At 41.3% G+C, this 14640-nt stretch overlaps 1 long non-coding RNA gene across 1 annotated transcript in view; it reads left to right on the top strand.

Annotated features, from left to right (window-relative positions):
- The window catches only part of LOC146856817 (uncharacterized), a 373209-nt gene extending 361390 nt beyond the window's left edge, over nt 1-11819 (top strand). Inside the window, exons 2-3 of the long non-coding RNA XR_014979817.1 lie at nt 11545-11642; nt 11768-11819. This is a non-coding gene — a long non-coding RNA (uncharacterized LOC146856817). The remainder of the gene's footprint in view (nt 1-11544; nt 11643-11767) is intronic.
- Nucleotides 11820-14640: the final 2821 nt, after the last annotated feature.

The following is a 14640-nucleotide window of genomic DNA, read 5'->3' on the forward strand; positions in this document are numbered from 1 at the left end:
TGGCAAGTAGTGGCAACACCAATAGGTCCTGCTTATAACTGAAAACTATTTGGAATGTGGGCACTCGATAAGTCATTTTGCTGTTCACCCTTGCACTCAAGCATCCTTTCATTTACCCACTGACTCATTTTGTATTGACTCACTTATCCCCGCATAGTAAAACATACACACAAACTCAACAATCATATGCAAGATAAATTATAAGAATAAAAATAGCAAAAATGAATTTTGCCACTACCTAAATATGATATGTGTATGCTTTCAGTAAAAAATAATGTTAAACATAGCAGTGGGTGAGCATCTTGGAATGGAATGGGGAAAAATTGTTTTAAAGTTCTAACGCGGTTACCATATTTCGAAGCCACTTGTTGGCCATCCTAGAGCAGGTAATACACTATTGTTGTAATATAAAAAAGTAATATCCATTCGAGGTAGTATCTTCAAGTTGATTTATTAAAGTAGGATGTTACAAGGGAGAACCCCACCAGGAGCAGCCTCACTGCTGCTCAGCACATCACCAACTCACACACACACACACAAACATTCCATTCAACAACGTTCTCACACAGACACTCAAGCTGAGCAGCAGCAGTATAACACTTCCCCTTTCTTTGTAATGGAAAAGAAGTTATTCTCAAAAGGCATTAGAAACATTGCAAGAAATACATAATATGACAACTTTCTGAAGCATAGCATGAAAAATTAAGGATGGAACATTCATGCAGAGAAAATGAAGTAAGGAGGGAGAAACAGTAACACAAGTACAAAGACTCATGCACACCATCCTCCTTTCTATCGCAAAAACAACCCAAACACTCCCACACCACAGACTACAGACCAACCCAAGTACCTGGATCGTGCAGCCTGGCCAGGCAAACACGAGGAGCACAAGAAAACCAACAACTTAAGTGTGAAAGAAAACTAACCAATAAGAAAAAAACAGTATGCAGGCATGGAAAACATCCACACAGAACATAGTAACAAGCACAAAAATAGCAAACTTCCCCAGCAACCCAAGTTGAGGTGTGATGTATGGAAGGAACTCCACACAAGAACGAGAAAAAAAGAATCACTTCCAGCGCAACCTTGAGGTGCGAGAAATGTATGAAAGAGGGGACTTCCCCCAACAACAAATTGGGGTGTGATGTGTGAAAGGGGCTCCACACAGAACCTAAGGACTCCCAACGCAAACCCTGACGTGCGAGGGGAAAAAATACCCACAAATCTAGCAAAGGAAACCTTGATGTCCAAGGGAGTAAAAGTGCCATACAGACAAAAGCAAGAAGCAACCTGGAAATCACGCACAAACCTCTTCCCCCAACCGAAAGGGTGTGATGTGTAGAGAACGGTCTACATGTAACCAATCAGGCACACATCAATTGACTTAAAATGTAAGGATTCCCCCCAACGCAAGATGGGGTGTGAGGCGTAGAAAAACGCTCTACATGGAACACATAAAAATCACTGCGATCACCAACCATAAACACCACCCAAACAAACGCTGGGCTGTGATGTGTAGAAAAGGGGCTTAACACGGAACATGAACAGACCAAGCAGAAACTTCACCCAAACATAAAGTTGGGTTGTGATGTGTGGAAGAGGTTCCACACAGAACAAAGGTAAATGCACATAAGGAAAGTAAATGCATATAAGGTAAGTAAATGCACAACTGAATGTCAAATCTGACTCATGCAGACACACATACTAAGCACTTGAAAAGATCATCCGTCTCAGGCAAACACAAGAATCCGTACTACAACGGGTGGTTATACAACACTAACCCATAACCAAGTAAAAGTGGGAAGCATCATTACAACTAACTGCACAGTTTCCAACAATCATTATGCAATAAAAGAACATGTACCAAAGAAAACAACATCCAGTAAAGAATGAACTACTAGAGCATAAAAATAAACATTAACACAGCCATAACAGGAAGAGTTAAGGCATTTGAACAAAATAAGAAAAAAAACCACTGTTAAAAGTCACGTGGGAACACCAGTGAGCGAACTCTCACCCGAGTAAAGTACAGTCCCAAACACAGCAGGTAAGAAGCAGTAGTGACAGGATCAGAGATTAATTTAAATGAAAATATCGAAGTTCCAAAGATGATTTCATCACGTAACAGTGTTTAAGTCTTGAAGAAAGGAGAGACGCACAAACTCCATAATGTCTCCATGACAAAGTATTTTGCTTGTATACACATGGCAAAAGGTAGACAAAGAAAACAAAAAACAAAAGTACCTTCATTTTGAAGATTTCCCTTTGTGAACTAGCTAAAGTCCAGAGTCTCAAAACAAACAAAAAGCGGGATAAGAGGCTCAAGCAGAACTCCTCCATACAAGGAGCAGAAGAACTGGGAAGCCAGTCAGGGAACTGAAACACTGGCAGGCCGGTGAAGAAACTGTGCTACAAGTGCGCACTGAAATACACCATACTTGTGGCTTCTGCCACAACAAACAGGAGCAGGGTTCATTCTCTGGCGTGGTATAAACAGACTAAGGATGTGGTTGGCGAAGCGAAAAAGACAAAGCTGCAACATATTAAATTAGGATGTTATAAGGGAGAACCCCACCAGGAGCAGCCTCACCGCTGCTCAGCCCATCACCAACTCACACTCACACACACAAACATTCCATTCACCAACGTTCTCTCACACAGATAGTCAGGCTGGGCAGCAGCAGTATAACAACTATGCAGGATACCATACTAATATAGCTGCTCAGTAAATATCACAGTCACTTGCCAATTTGAGTGGTATGGTGCGTAGAGTATCATTGTTATACCGGTCCAAGATAGCAGACCTATGACTGAGGTAAGAGAATGGTACAGTATGGACAATGCCATTCTATGATGGCTGCCCACTTAAGAAGCAGTTGCATGTGGAATGCAGTGCACTGCAGAAGAAATGAGGAACACGTGTGTGGCATTTTAGCACTGTATTGGCAGCTGCATGATGTTAAAAACAAAATTAAAAAAAGAGCAAAAAAGACAAAGATGAGGACCTGTAAAGGGATAAAACTGAAAATTAGAGGGCTGGCTCATCAGCACTGGCACCGAAGCATAGCCATTTACTGGTGGATGCAGACATGTGGTCAGGCAAACAAAAAACAGCTCTCACACAGCAATAGAGTCAATGCTGCCATCGGCGACCCATTGCCCATGCTGTATACTGTCATGAGTAGAAACAGAATGTGAATTACACTTGAACAGTGGTAATAGAGGGCTGACTCAAACTCCTCAATGTATCTCTCTGTAAGGCTTCTCTGCTGTGCTCTAATAGGGGCTACACTCATGCATCAGGAGCTGCTTTTACTTATTCCAAGCTGACTTTGATAACATTTTACCAACCCAAAACTGAAAATACTGTTTTTGGAATGGTGAAATGCATTTTTTAACGCACAGCGGATTGCATGTGATAATCCTATGTTTAAAAAATTGCTAAAGGGTTCATTATATTTTCAAGCTTGATGTGAAGGACAGTGGTTTAAAAAAATCAGCAAGAGAAATGTAAAGTGAGCAGGTTTATGGTGTGGGTGGTGTAGTATATGTGCTCCATGCAAAGGACGAACTCTTCACTTAAAGGTACTACCCAGCGTTCCCAATGTATGTCTGTATATCAATGTATGTTTTTTTTATTAAAAGAGCCAGTCAGACAAATAAACCTGTCAAGCCTTCCTAAATGTATCAAACAATGAATATCAAGGTGCAAATTGTCTGCCCTGTTTTTTCTCAGCAGTGGTAATCACCACCAGAAACCTCACCTGTAAAGTTATTCTGCGAAACTATATGTACGAAAATACCAGACTAGGGGCTTTAACATATTGGGCCCAATTAGGATGTCGGACAGACCATCAGGCTGCTGGTGGTGGTCCGCCTGAAAGCAAGGAAAGTGGTCCAACCACCACATTATGATGTGCTCGGTTGGAGTGCATTGTACGAAGGGACTGCCCAATGCCTCTGACAGGCTCAAGGAGCCCGTCGGAGTGCTGGTCGGAGCATAATACCTACAATGGGTGTGGTGCCTGTGGAGGCAGCGCCGTAGGGATTACAATGTCCTTCCCCTCTGCCTTTACATGGCGATCCGACTGCCATGTAAAGACAGATGGAAAGGGACTTTGGGGATCCCTGTCCCCAATGGGCCTTCGCAATGGGGCTAGTGGGGCACACGTGGTGCCCCCTCAAACATCCATGTACCGTGTACCAGGCACCACATGGTGCCTGGGGCACAGTGCATGGATGTTTGCAAAATGCCTTTTTCCATTGTGGCCCTTTTCCAGACTGCAGCATAACCCACAATGGAAAAAGGCATTTTTCGGACTGCCTACAAAGTGGTCGCTTCATAATTAGGCAGGTGGAACTGCCAACTACATGTTGGCGCTTCCAGTCCTGCGTCGAGGACGGTTGGACGCTCGTCCGAGTGCCATCGTAATCGGGGCTATTGTAATGACAATACACCCCCAAAGAACTTTTGGTGTTAACATATTTTTCACAATTAATTTATTAGGTCTTCTGTCTTTTTCATAAGTTTTCATAATATACACACACCAAACCTATGGCATCTGACATTACTTTTTTTTAAAGAACTAATCAGGCTAAAATACTTTAAAATTGGCTTGTTTTCAGTAGCTAACTAACTAAGGCCGGCTCTATTGAGCATAAGCTTTTCCAGGATGCAACTAAAATGCATTCAATCATTGAATTACAAATGTATGCAAAATTACAATTGGCAAAACAACATAACCCACCGCCCAAAAGGGATTATCATAGTACAAATCTTCTTCGCCCAAGGTTTGTCAGAGGGGATAAAAAAAAAATCACCAAAATCCTTGACTACTAGTTTAATCTTTGAGATTCCATGTAACAACGCACCTGTGTATGGCTTTGATTCAATGTAATAATAATCCATTTGCTTTTCACAATAAATAAGCCAGGCCTCCTGTATTTGTCTTACTATTTCATAATAAAAAGATCAAAACTATAGAATCTTGAAATAATTTCCCATTGAACCAATTGTGTCTATTGCCTTTATCACTGCCTTGTCACCTAGCCAACTAAGGCCTACTGTATTGAGCATAACCTTTCCCACAAGGCAAATACCAAGTACACAGTTCCACAATTACAAATATGTCTAATATTACAGTTGGTAAAACAAATGTACAAACTCTCCAAAGATGCTCTTGCAAAGATCCTCGCAGTCCAAATATTCTACTCCCAGGGTTTCTCAGAAGCAGTAATGAATGCTAAAACCCTTGCCTACTATGGTAACCTGGGAGATTCCTCGTAACAAAATACTTTGATGCAGGCTTTACACATAATATTAAACAACATTCAAAAGCCCAATGGCTTTAAGATATGCCTTTCATAGTAAAAGTCAGGCCTACAGACTTTATCCTAATATTCCATCATAAACAGATCAGACCTATGGCTAGATTTTCCCAATGAACCAACCAAGCCTCTAGCCTTTATCATTCATTTGTCAACATAACTACCTTGGGGCTTGGGACTTGTGCACTGAGAGTAAGTTTTCACACAAGGCAACCATGAGACATACAGTAATAAATGTATGGATATGTAGAAAATTACATTTGGAAAAACAGTATACAACCCCCTCTAAGAGTGCCGAACAAGGATTCACAGATAAGTACATTTTCTTCATCCAGTATGTGTAAGAAGGGTAACCAACAACAAAGACTTTGCATACTGCGATAATCTTTGGGACTCCATGGAACAAAACACATCTCTACGTTACATTTACACAGTTCAATAACAATCCGCCCATAAATTCCACATGACTTTAATATTAAGCTTTCAACAATAAGTATGCGAGGTCTGCAACCTTTGTATTAATTGTTCATAATAAACAGATCAGATTGATGGCATGTGACATAACTTTACCCAATAACCATATCAGGAATATATCAAACACACAAACAGTGATGGTAGGAATGCTTACACATAGTGTAAACTACAGGTAAATTCTCTGGATAGCATTCCAGCCCATCATTGTTGCCTACTGTATAACTCTAAGCAAAGCACTGTATTGTGCAACTTCGTACTGATCCTGCTTGTCATGGGAACAGTCCACCCCGAACAGCCTAGCAAGGACCCCTCCTGAAAGGAACAAAAGCGACACCAAGCTTGATTTAATCCAGCAAGTTATAGATTAGGTCCTATTGCACAGCAAGCAAGGAACCCATGTCTGGCCATACCCTTGGTCACTCAGGGTATATCATCAAACACACAAATGGGGATAGGAGGAATGCTTGCAAATAGTCTAATCTACTGGGAATTACTCTGGGTATCAATCCAACACCTCACTTTTATATGCTGTGCCACTCTCACAGTATGTAAATCAGTATTCTCCCTGCTTCTCAGGTGAGCAGTCCATCCCAAATTGCCAGGTGAGGCCTGCTCCTGAAGGGAATCCAAGCCTCCCCAGATCAGTTTTGGGTCTTGCCACAAACCTCCCTTTCATAGACTACTATAACCCCAAAACCTAAAAAGTGAATTCATGATTTACCGTAACCATTTTACTTGTTATTTCAGCTATTGTGCCATTCACATTTTGCTTCCATCCACCCACCAGAGTATACAATATGGGATAGTGGGTTAATCCACCTAAGTCACTGGCTAGCTTCACTGTGTAGGGCATCATTCTGCTGCTTCACAATGAGCACATCCACATCCAAAGTCGTTTCCTTGTGTTCCAAAGACTACTGTGGCTCCTTGAGTCCAGAAGTATTTTTGCTTTTAGCCAATAGCTTTATTTGGATTAGTGAGGGCCTGACAGATTCTCAAACAATAACGTTTGGCAGAAACTTTAACAAACAAAAATAAACACTGCCAATGCTTGTTGCGACTTCCCTTCCTGTTTCAGTTTATCTGGGATGCATTCTGCTATAGACAGGATGCATTTGGCCAGCCCAGTTATGCAGAGATGATGCAGCATAGTCCTCTAAAAATATGAAATGCAATTTTGGAATTCAGATTGAAATGGTATTTGATTTTGCACATTTGGGTTGTAGTACGTTTAAGACAGGTAAATGCGATATGCATCTCAAAGCTCGGGGTTATTGGCAATGAACTTTCTTGTTAAGTTTGATTATGAGTATGTGGTGAGGGGGCTCTCATTGCTACTAATTTTGAAAGCCTATAAAAGGAAGGCTATCACTCAGTTTGCTTTTGGGGCACATGTTTGGGTAGTGATACCCACTTTGACCATATATCATATATAGAGGAAAATGTGACGAGGGGTTTTGTCCATGTCTCTTTTGACCTCCTTTTGAATATCTTTAACAGGAAACATCCTTTATCACGAAGCCTACACCACAAAATGCCTTTACTACGAATACATTACCATGCATGCGACTTTACCATGCATGCAATTACCACACCTATGCCTTAACCATGAATGTCATTACCACACATGTCATTACCATGCATTATATATATCTAAGCATATAGGCAAGTATTTTGGTAAGTATATTGGGTGGTGTAGGTATTAATTTTGAGTATAATACTTGGGTATTGATAATTTTATAGTGTAAAAAGTATTATAAATTATTTTTAAATGGTTATTTATTTATTTATTTATTTGAGCGATTTATAGAGCACGCAAATACCCGAGGGTGTCTCGGCGCTACGGACTGCATAGAGTAGAAGTTTAGTGGGGTGCTCATTGGTTGAAAAGCCAGGTTTTTATCAGTTTCCTGAAGGCAGGTAGCGTTGGGCAAGTTTTAATGCGAAGGGGGAGGGAATTCCACAGTTTGGAAGTGGCAATGGTGAATATCTTGTCACCCCAGGATGCCTTATAAGTGCGGGGAACCCTCAGCATGTTGGCAGTGGAGGAGCGTAAGGTTCGATTAGGCACATGGGCACAAAAGGCTTTTTTTAGAAAGTCTGGTCCAGTATTGTGGATGGCCTTGAAGGCAATGCAGAGGGCCTTAAATTTGATGCAGCTTGTTATTGGTAGCCAGTGCAGACTCCGGACCACCGGGGAAATTGAGTTGCGTTTGGGGGTACCTGTTATTAATCTGGCGGCGGCGTTCTGCACCATCTGTAATTTGTTGGTAATCTTTTGTTGGGCATTAATGAGCAGCCCATTGCAGTAGTCAATTTTTGACATTACAAGCGTGCTGACCAGAGTTTTTCCTGCATTTGGGGGGGAGGAACGGTAGAAGTTTTTTGATCATTCTGAGAGTGTAAAAAGATGATGAGACGATGGCGTTTGTATGGGCTGAGAAGGGTAGTTTGTCATCAAATATGACCCCTAGGTTTCTAGCTTTAGGTACAGGGAGGGGTGGAGGTCCTAAGGTGGTCGGCCACCAAGTAGGGGACCATGCTGGATGTAGGTTGCCGAAGATCACGACCTCCATTTTATCGGAGTTTAACTTTAAACAATTCTTAGCCATCCAGGAACTGATGGCAAGCATGCCGGTCTGAAAGTTGGCTGCAATTGCTTCTCCGTCGTTATTAATTGTAAGTACCAGCTGTGTGTTTTCGGCGTAGGATGTCAGCCTCATCCCATGAGTTTTAATTACCTTGGCCAGGTCCGACACATAGATATTAAATAGTGTCGGACTCAAGGATGATCCTTGTGGCACTCCACAAGGGAGGGTAAATGGGGGAGAGTTAAATTCGCCGAGACTCACCAGCTGAGTGCGGTAGGAAAGGAAGGAGGCCAATAGATCCTCTGCTTTAAGTTTGACGCCTATGTTTGAGACACGGTCGATCAGAGTAGTATGGTCAACCGTGTCAAAGGCCGCTGATAGATCCAGCAGTATCAGGACTGCTGATCCGCCTTGGTCTCGGGTGGCTTTGATGTCATCTGCCGCCTTAATGAGGGCGGTTTCTGTCCCGTGGCCCTTTCTAAAGCCAAATTGTGTCTCGTCCAAGAGACTGTTTCCTTCAATATAATTAGTTAGTTGCGTGTTCATTATTTTTTCAACATTTTTTGCTGGGAAAGGAAGGTTTGTGATGGGTCGATAGTTTTTGGTGTCTAGTGGGTCCAGATGCTGTTTCTTCAGCAGGGGTTTGATGGTTGCCCTTTTCCAGGCTGTGGGGTAGATGCCTGTGTCAAACATGGCATTGCAGATGTCTGCGAGGTTAGGGGCAAGTAGGTCAGGAATGAGTTTTAATACCGCGGGTGGACAAGGGTCCGTTGGGGACCCTCATTTTATGGTTAGGATGTGGTCCTTTATTTGTTCGGGTGAGACTTGATGAAAATGCGATAAGGATGGGGAATTATCGTTATTCTCGGGAGAGATTAGATGATCGTTTTTTGTTTGCGTGGTGAAGATATCGTAAATATTGTTGACTTTGTCTTGAAAGGTATTGGCCAAGGCGTTGCATAGGTCCTGGGTAGGGGCTGGTGGGGGGTTTGCTGTGGATCCTGATAGTTTGAGGACTACCTGAAAGAGGCTCTTGGTAGAGTCTTGGGCTGCTTCTATTTGATTGGTGTAGTATTTACTTTTCTCGGCGATTAGAAGCTGTTTATATTGGTGAATTGCCTCTTTATAGCACGTTTTATCGGAGGTGTTATAATCTCTGCGCCAGTGTCTCTCGAGGTTCCTGCAGCGTTGTCTTTCTAATCTAAGGGTTTCGGAGAACCAAGGTGCCGAAGGGGAGGTTCTGTTTTTTTAGAGATTTTTGAGGGGTACCAGTGCTTTAAAGGCATTGTTCAGCCAGTCAGAGTATCTGGAGGAGGCTAATGTAGGATTGGCTGTAGGTTCATAGTTGGATACTAACAATTGAGCGTTGAGGAGCTGTTGATCTACCTGGCTCCAGGCTCTAAATTGAGTGGGCCTTCTAGGTATGAGTGAGGGGGAGGTTTTTTTTGCCAGGAGGTTGAATAACACTGCCCAGTGATCAGTCCAGGTAAGGGGTAGAGTTTTGATGATGGACAGATTGGCGTTGTTAGTGAAAAGCCCATCCAACGTGTGGCCAGCTCTGTGTGTGGGGCTGGTGACCAATTGTTGGAGGGTGATCACGTCTAGCTCAGTGAGTAGGGTTGCTGTATGCTTATCGTCAGGGTTTTCTAGATGGAAATAAAAATCACCTAGAATGGTGAAGTCTGCTTCTCCTGCTACGGGTTCCAGCAGGCTGTTTAGGGAGGTGAGAAACCCTGTCTGCGGGCCTGGGGGGCAGTATAGGAGGGTTCCTTTGAAGGTATAGGAATTATTAATTTTTATGGAGAAGTTTATAGCTTCGCAGGTCGTGCTAGGGAGGGTCTCTGTTCTTACCAAGTATTTATCTCGGTATATTATAGCCAGACCACCCCCTTTTCTATTATTTCTGTCCTGTCTTACTACGCAAAAACCGTCCGGGGAAGCAGTGTAGAAGTCTGGGCCGGATGAAGGGTCTCCCCATGTTTCTGATATAAATAGAATATCTAGGTTATGGTTGGTTATGAAATCTGCTAGTTCGTATTTGTGTTTGGGGAGTGAGCGTGCGTTTACCAGTGCTGCGTGTATGTCCTCCTGTTTGGAGTGATTTTGTCGGGTCTGAGTATCTCCTGAGATCTTACAGCTGTCATTGATGTTGAGTGTATAAAGGCATACGGGACAGCTGAAGGTCATGTTGGTTTCTAGCATGCAGAAGTGGAGGTGAGGGCAGGAGGCGGTGTTAGCAAGGTGGGCAATATTTTTAAGCTGGGTGCTAGAGTAGAATAGGTGTTTCTTGGGTTTGACTGAGTTGTTTAGGACAGGGTTCCTGGCCCTTGGCACGGTCGAGGCGGGGACGGGCGCAGACGGGCTAGCCTTAGGTGCTCCTTCGGCGCGCCAGCGACGCGCCCGCTGCGCGCGTCTGGACGAGCATCCCTATTTAAGCAGTCAATCTAAAACAAATAGACTGCTGACCGCCGCAATGGAGTCTGCACTACTTACGGTCTGCGTCGTGATTCCCTCCACACAATCGGAAGAATCCTTGGTGGACCGGGTAAGACGCTTGGCGACCAAGTAATGCATTCAATTGTAACACAAATGTTTAGGCACGGGATGCAAGGGAAATGGGGGTATTAGGTGTGGAAGTATTTTAATAGTCAGTATTAATTTTAGTACTGGAGAATTAATTCTAAATACTTTTTAATATACTAATATCAATTATTGAAATATGGATGTAGAATTGAAACATCAACTTTTAGGCACGCGATGCAAGGGATATAGGAGTATTGGGTAGGGAAGTGTATTAATAGGCATGTACAGTTTAATACTTGAGCATTAAGTTATACAAAAATAGAACAATGTAATTATGTATAATTATCACTCCTATCGTTTTGTAAGGGTTTTTTAAAAATATCAGTAACAGTTAAACAACATTTAAAAAATAATTCAACATTTGCTATAAAGTAGTATATAGACATAAAAAGCACACCATGTTGTGTATAAAAATGTTTATTGCAACATTTTTGCAAATACTATAACTTATATTGTAGTGTATAAAATAAAATACATTTAAACAAATGCCATAACATTTTAAAATATTTCTTAATAGTTGTTCCCAAACTTTCCTATTGACCTCAATGAGATAATTGTCCCGTTCTAGTTTTTACTTTCAGCCATGATGTTCGCAGTTGTGCATCTGTTTGTTCAACCGGTGGAGCGTCGCACTCAAGTTTGGAAGCAAGGAAGAGCTGCGGCCAGGTAATAACAATTTTATTTCCTTTTAAAGGTATATACTTGACTAACTTTCTTTGTAAGGACAGTTAGATGTTAGTAAGTACAGCACTGTACATTTTTTGTGTTTTTACTTTTTCATTCCCATGCAGGTTGAGCTTGTATGCCGGTCCCAGAATGCATGTTTCTGGTCCAGGGTGGGCCTGACCTAGCGGTTTTGGATGAAATGTTCCCATGGGGAGCAGAATCAAGACTGATTTGCACATGGCTGGGTCTAAACTTGGTGGCGTGGTGAGAACAGAAACAATGGATTAAACCCAGATCTGTGAGTGGGGTTGAATGTTTGAATTGTTCTGCATTCCGTCCTTCATTTTTTCTTTTTGCGTTCGTATGCCCAAGCCAGGATAGTTGTGTTTTTTTTCAATATGGGCATAAAAAGTGCCTATAGAAATTCTTTTTAAAACCTATGCGAAATAAAAACAATTAAAAAAAAGTTTGCAACGTGTTTTTGAACTACTTTGGTATTTGAAGCAGAAGAGAAATCATGTTGATGTAGGACACAGGGATTACAATTGGAGTTTTTGACATTGAGTTCATTTTTATGGCATGTGGAACTTTTGGTATTTAGGCATGGTAGAACACATTGTTTTTTTACACCAGTTTCATTTTTTAATAAAAAATAACTTTTTGGGGCACTTCACCAATAAATGAAAAATGAGCAAACTTCGTTTTTCCAGAAGGATTTCCAAACAGGAGTTTGGCTTAACCTCTTTTTTTAAACGTTGAACATTGTTTTTTTTCCAGTTGAGGATGCGATTTTTCAAAACAGTCATTTTTCGGAATTTGTGCTTGGTTTTGCCCTTTACGTAACCTGTTTGGATTATTGGAGTATAGACGACTCTTTGTAACAGGTGGTTTGAAAAAGTCTCAAGAAGTTGAAGGCATGTTCTGGTTGAAACCCCCCAAAAATTGTAATTTGTGAAAAAGTAATTTCAAACAGGCAAGTATTGTTAGAGGCTGTTAACGTGTGTTAGAAGTGCTTGATATAGGCAAAGTTTTCCACATAATCTGATGTACCCATCGAAGAAAAATCTTTGATTTTTTGCCAATAGTTTTCTGACATTTCTTTACTTTTTTGTGAAACACGAGGTTCATACTACCTGTAAAGGATTGCACAATTCTAATTTCTTAGAAACTTCCCTCCTACTTCAAAATTTCCAAGAAATCCTAAATGTTTGGGTGATGTTTGCCAATTGCAATGTATTTTTCAAGCATGAGTCAGGAACTAACTAAATGTATATTTCTTTTGTTAACTGAAATTAGACAGTTGTATATGCTTTCTGACACTTTACGACACCCATTTTAATTGGGGGCAAGCGGCACCAAGAGGGTTCAAATAAAGGAAAGACTACTGTAGAAATGAGATTTACGGACAAGTGTTTATTTAAACGATAGAGACATTGTAATATGATGATTTTGTCTGTGAAATATGTTTTGCGTTACAATTCTTGATGTTTTTCTATTTTTACTTTTGCACTGCCAATGTTTTAAAATCACTTATTTGTACTAAAACCTTGTTTTTTTTTTACATATTTCATTGTTTTTGTTGTAATAATATGCGTGGTAATGGTATGCATGGTAATCGCATGCGTGATAAAGGCATTTGTTGTTATACATCCGTCATTAACAGGCAGTTGATTTTATTGCCTTTCTCCTAAACCTCCTGAAGAGACAGTGTTAGCAGATATTTAGTTATCATTACTTTTTTTCATTTCTGATATGTCCCCATTCGTAGCAATTTATTTTCATGGTTTGTTTACCGTCCACAATACAAACATAGTTAGCAGCATTGCATCTCATCAGAGATAATGCAGCCAATAAACAGATACATAACAATGGTGTGGAGGTTGACATAATTTACTCAAGAAACTATCAGCAACAGACTAACTTAAGTGAGTATTCTTCACAGGGGCACCTTACTCATGAGAACATATAATCCAGGATAAGGGGTCAGGTACAGCCGAGCACCGTAAGTAGGAGTGAAATGAGTTCCATATGTTTTCTGGATGGGCAGCAAGATGAACCTTTGCTGCATAGTGTTCCATCATGTTGTTGAAATATGACATGTCTTTGAGCCATTGCGCTGTAGTGGGCTATCTCTTTTGCATCCAGACCAGTGTAACCCATCTCTTGGCTAATACCAGCACCACCGACAGGAGCGTAGCTTCCATTGGTGCAGCAGGTGCAGTTCACCGGGGCACAGAGGCCTGAGAGGCTGCTTCAACCATGAGTATTGCTGTACTTTACTGTTCTAACAGCAGCTTCCTTCCTTGTACTAGGACACATGACACATCCAAAGTCAGTCAGTGGAATAAGTAGAAAGAAGACAACAGAGAGGATGGGTCCAGTGGGGTTTCCAGCATATCACTCAGAATTTCAAACACTTCTTGCCAATACCAAAACACATTCAGACAATTCCAAGGCGTACACAAAGTCCCCACTTACCAAGCCACAGTGTTTATAGACAACTCGGCCACCAGTCCCAAATATAGCCAGTATTTCCGGAGTGAAATGGTATTGATGTACATTTTTAAAAAGAATCAATATATGTTTGCATTTGAACCACATGTCCATAACTTGTGCACAGCAGACGGTCCAGGATTTGTCAGAAAGTTGGTAACCCAAGGAATCTTGGGAGAGTGTCAACTATACATGATAAAACTGTGGAGTATAATTAGGAAATTGAATAGCCCTTTTCAGCTTGGAGGATCAAGGCAGTTAATAAGGATATTTTGGGAGGTGGATCAGGGAAGGTAGGAAACCCTGCCCTGTGCACTGAGCACAACCAGTAATACCTCAGCAGAGTCAGTGGTGAGTCATCTTCTTTATCTCAGAAAATGTGTATTGAAAGAGTCATCAACAAAGAGATCAGCCATTGCTGTTAATTCCAAGTTGCTTAACAGTTTCGTTTTAGCTTTTTCTTTATTAGAAGGGAGAAGCAGGTTATCTGTAAGAGTTAATAGAG

Source organism: Triturus cristatus, chromosome 3_2 (genome assembly GCF_964204655.1).
Source record: "Triturus cristatus chromosome 3_2, aTriCri1.1, whole genome shotgun sequence".
Lineage (NCBI taxonomy): Eukaryota > Metazoa > Chordata > Amphibia > Caudata > Salamandridae > Triturus > Triturus cristatus.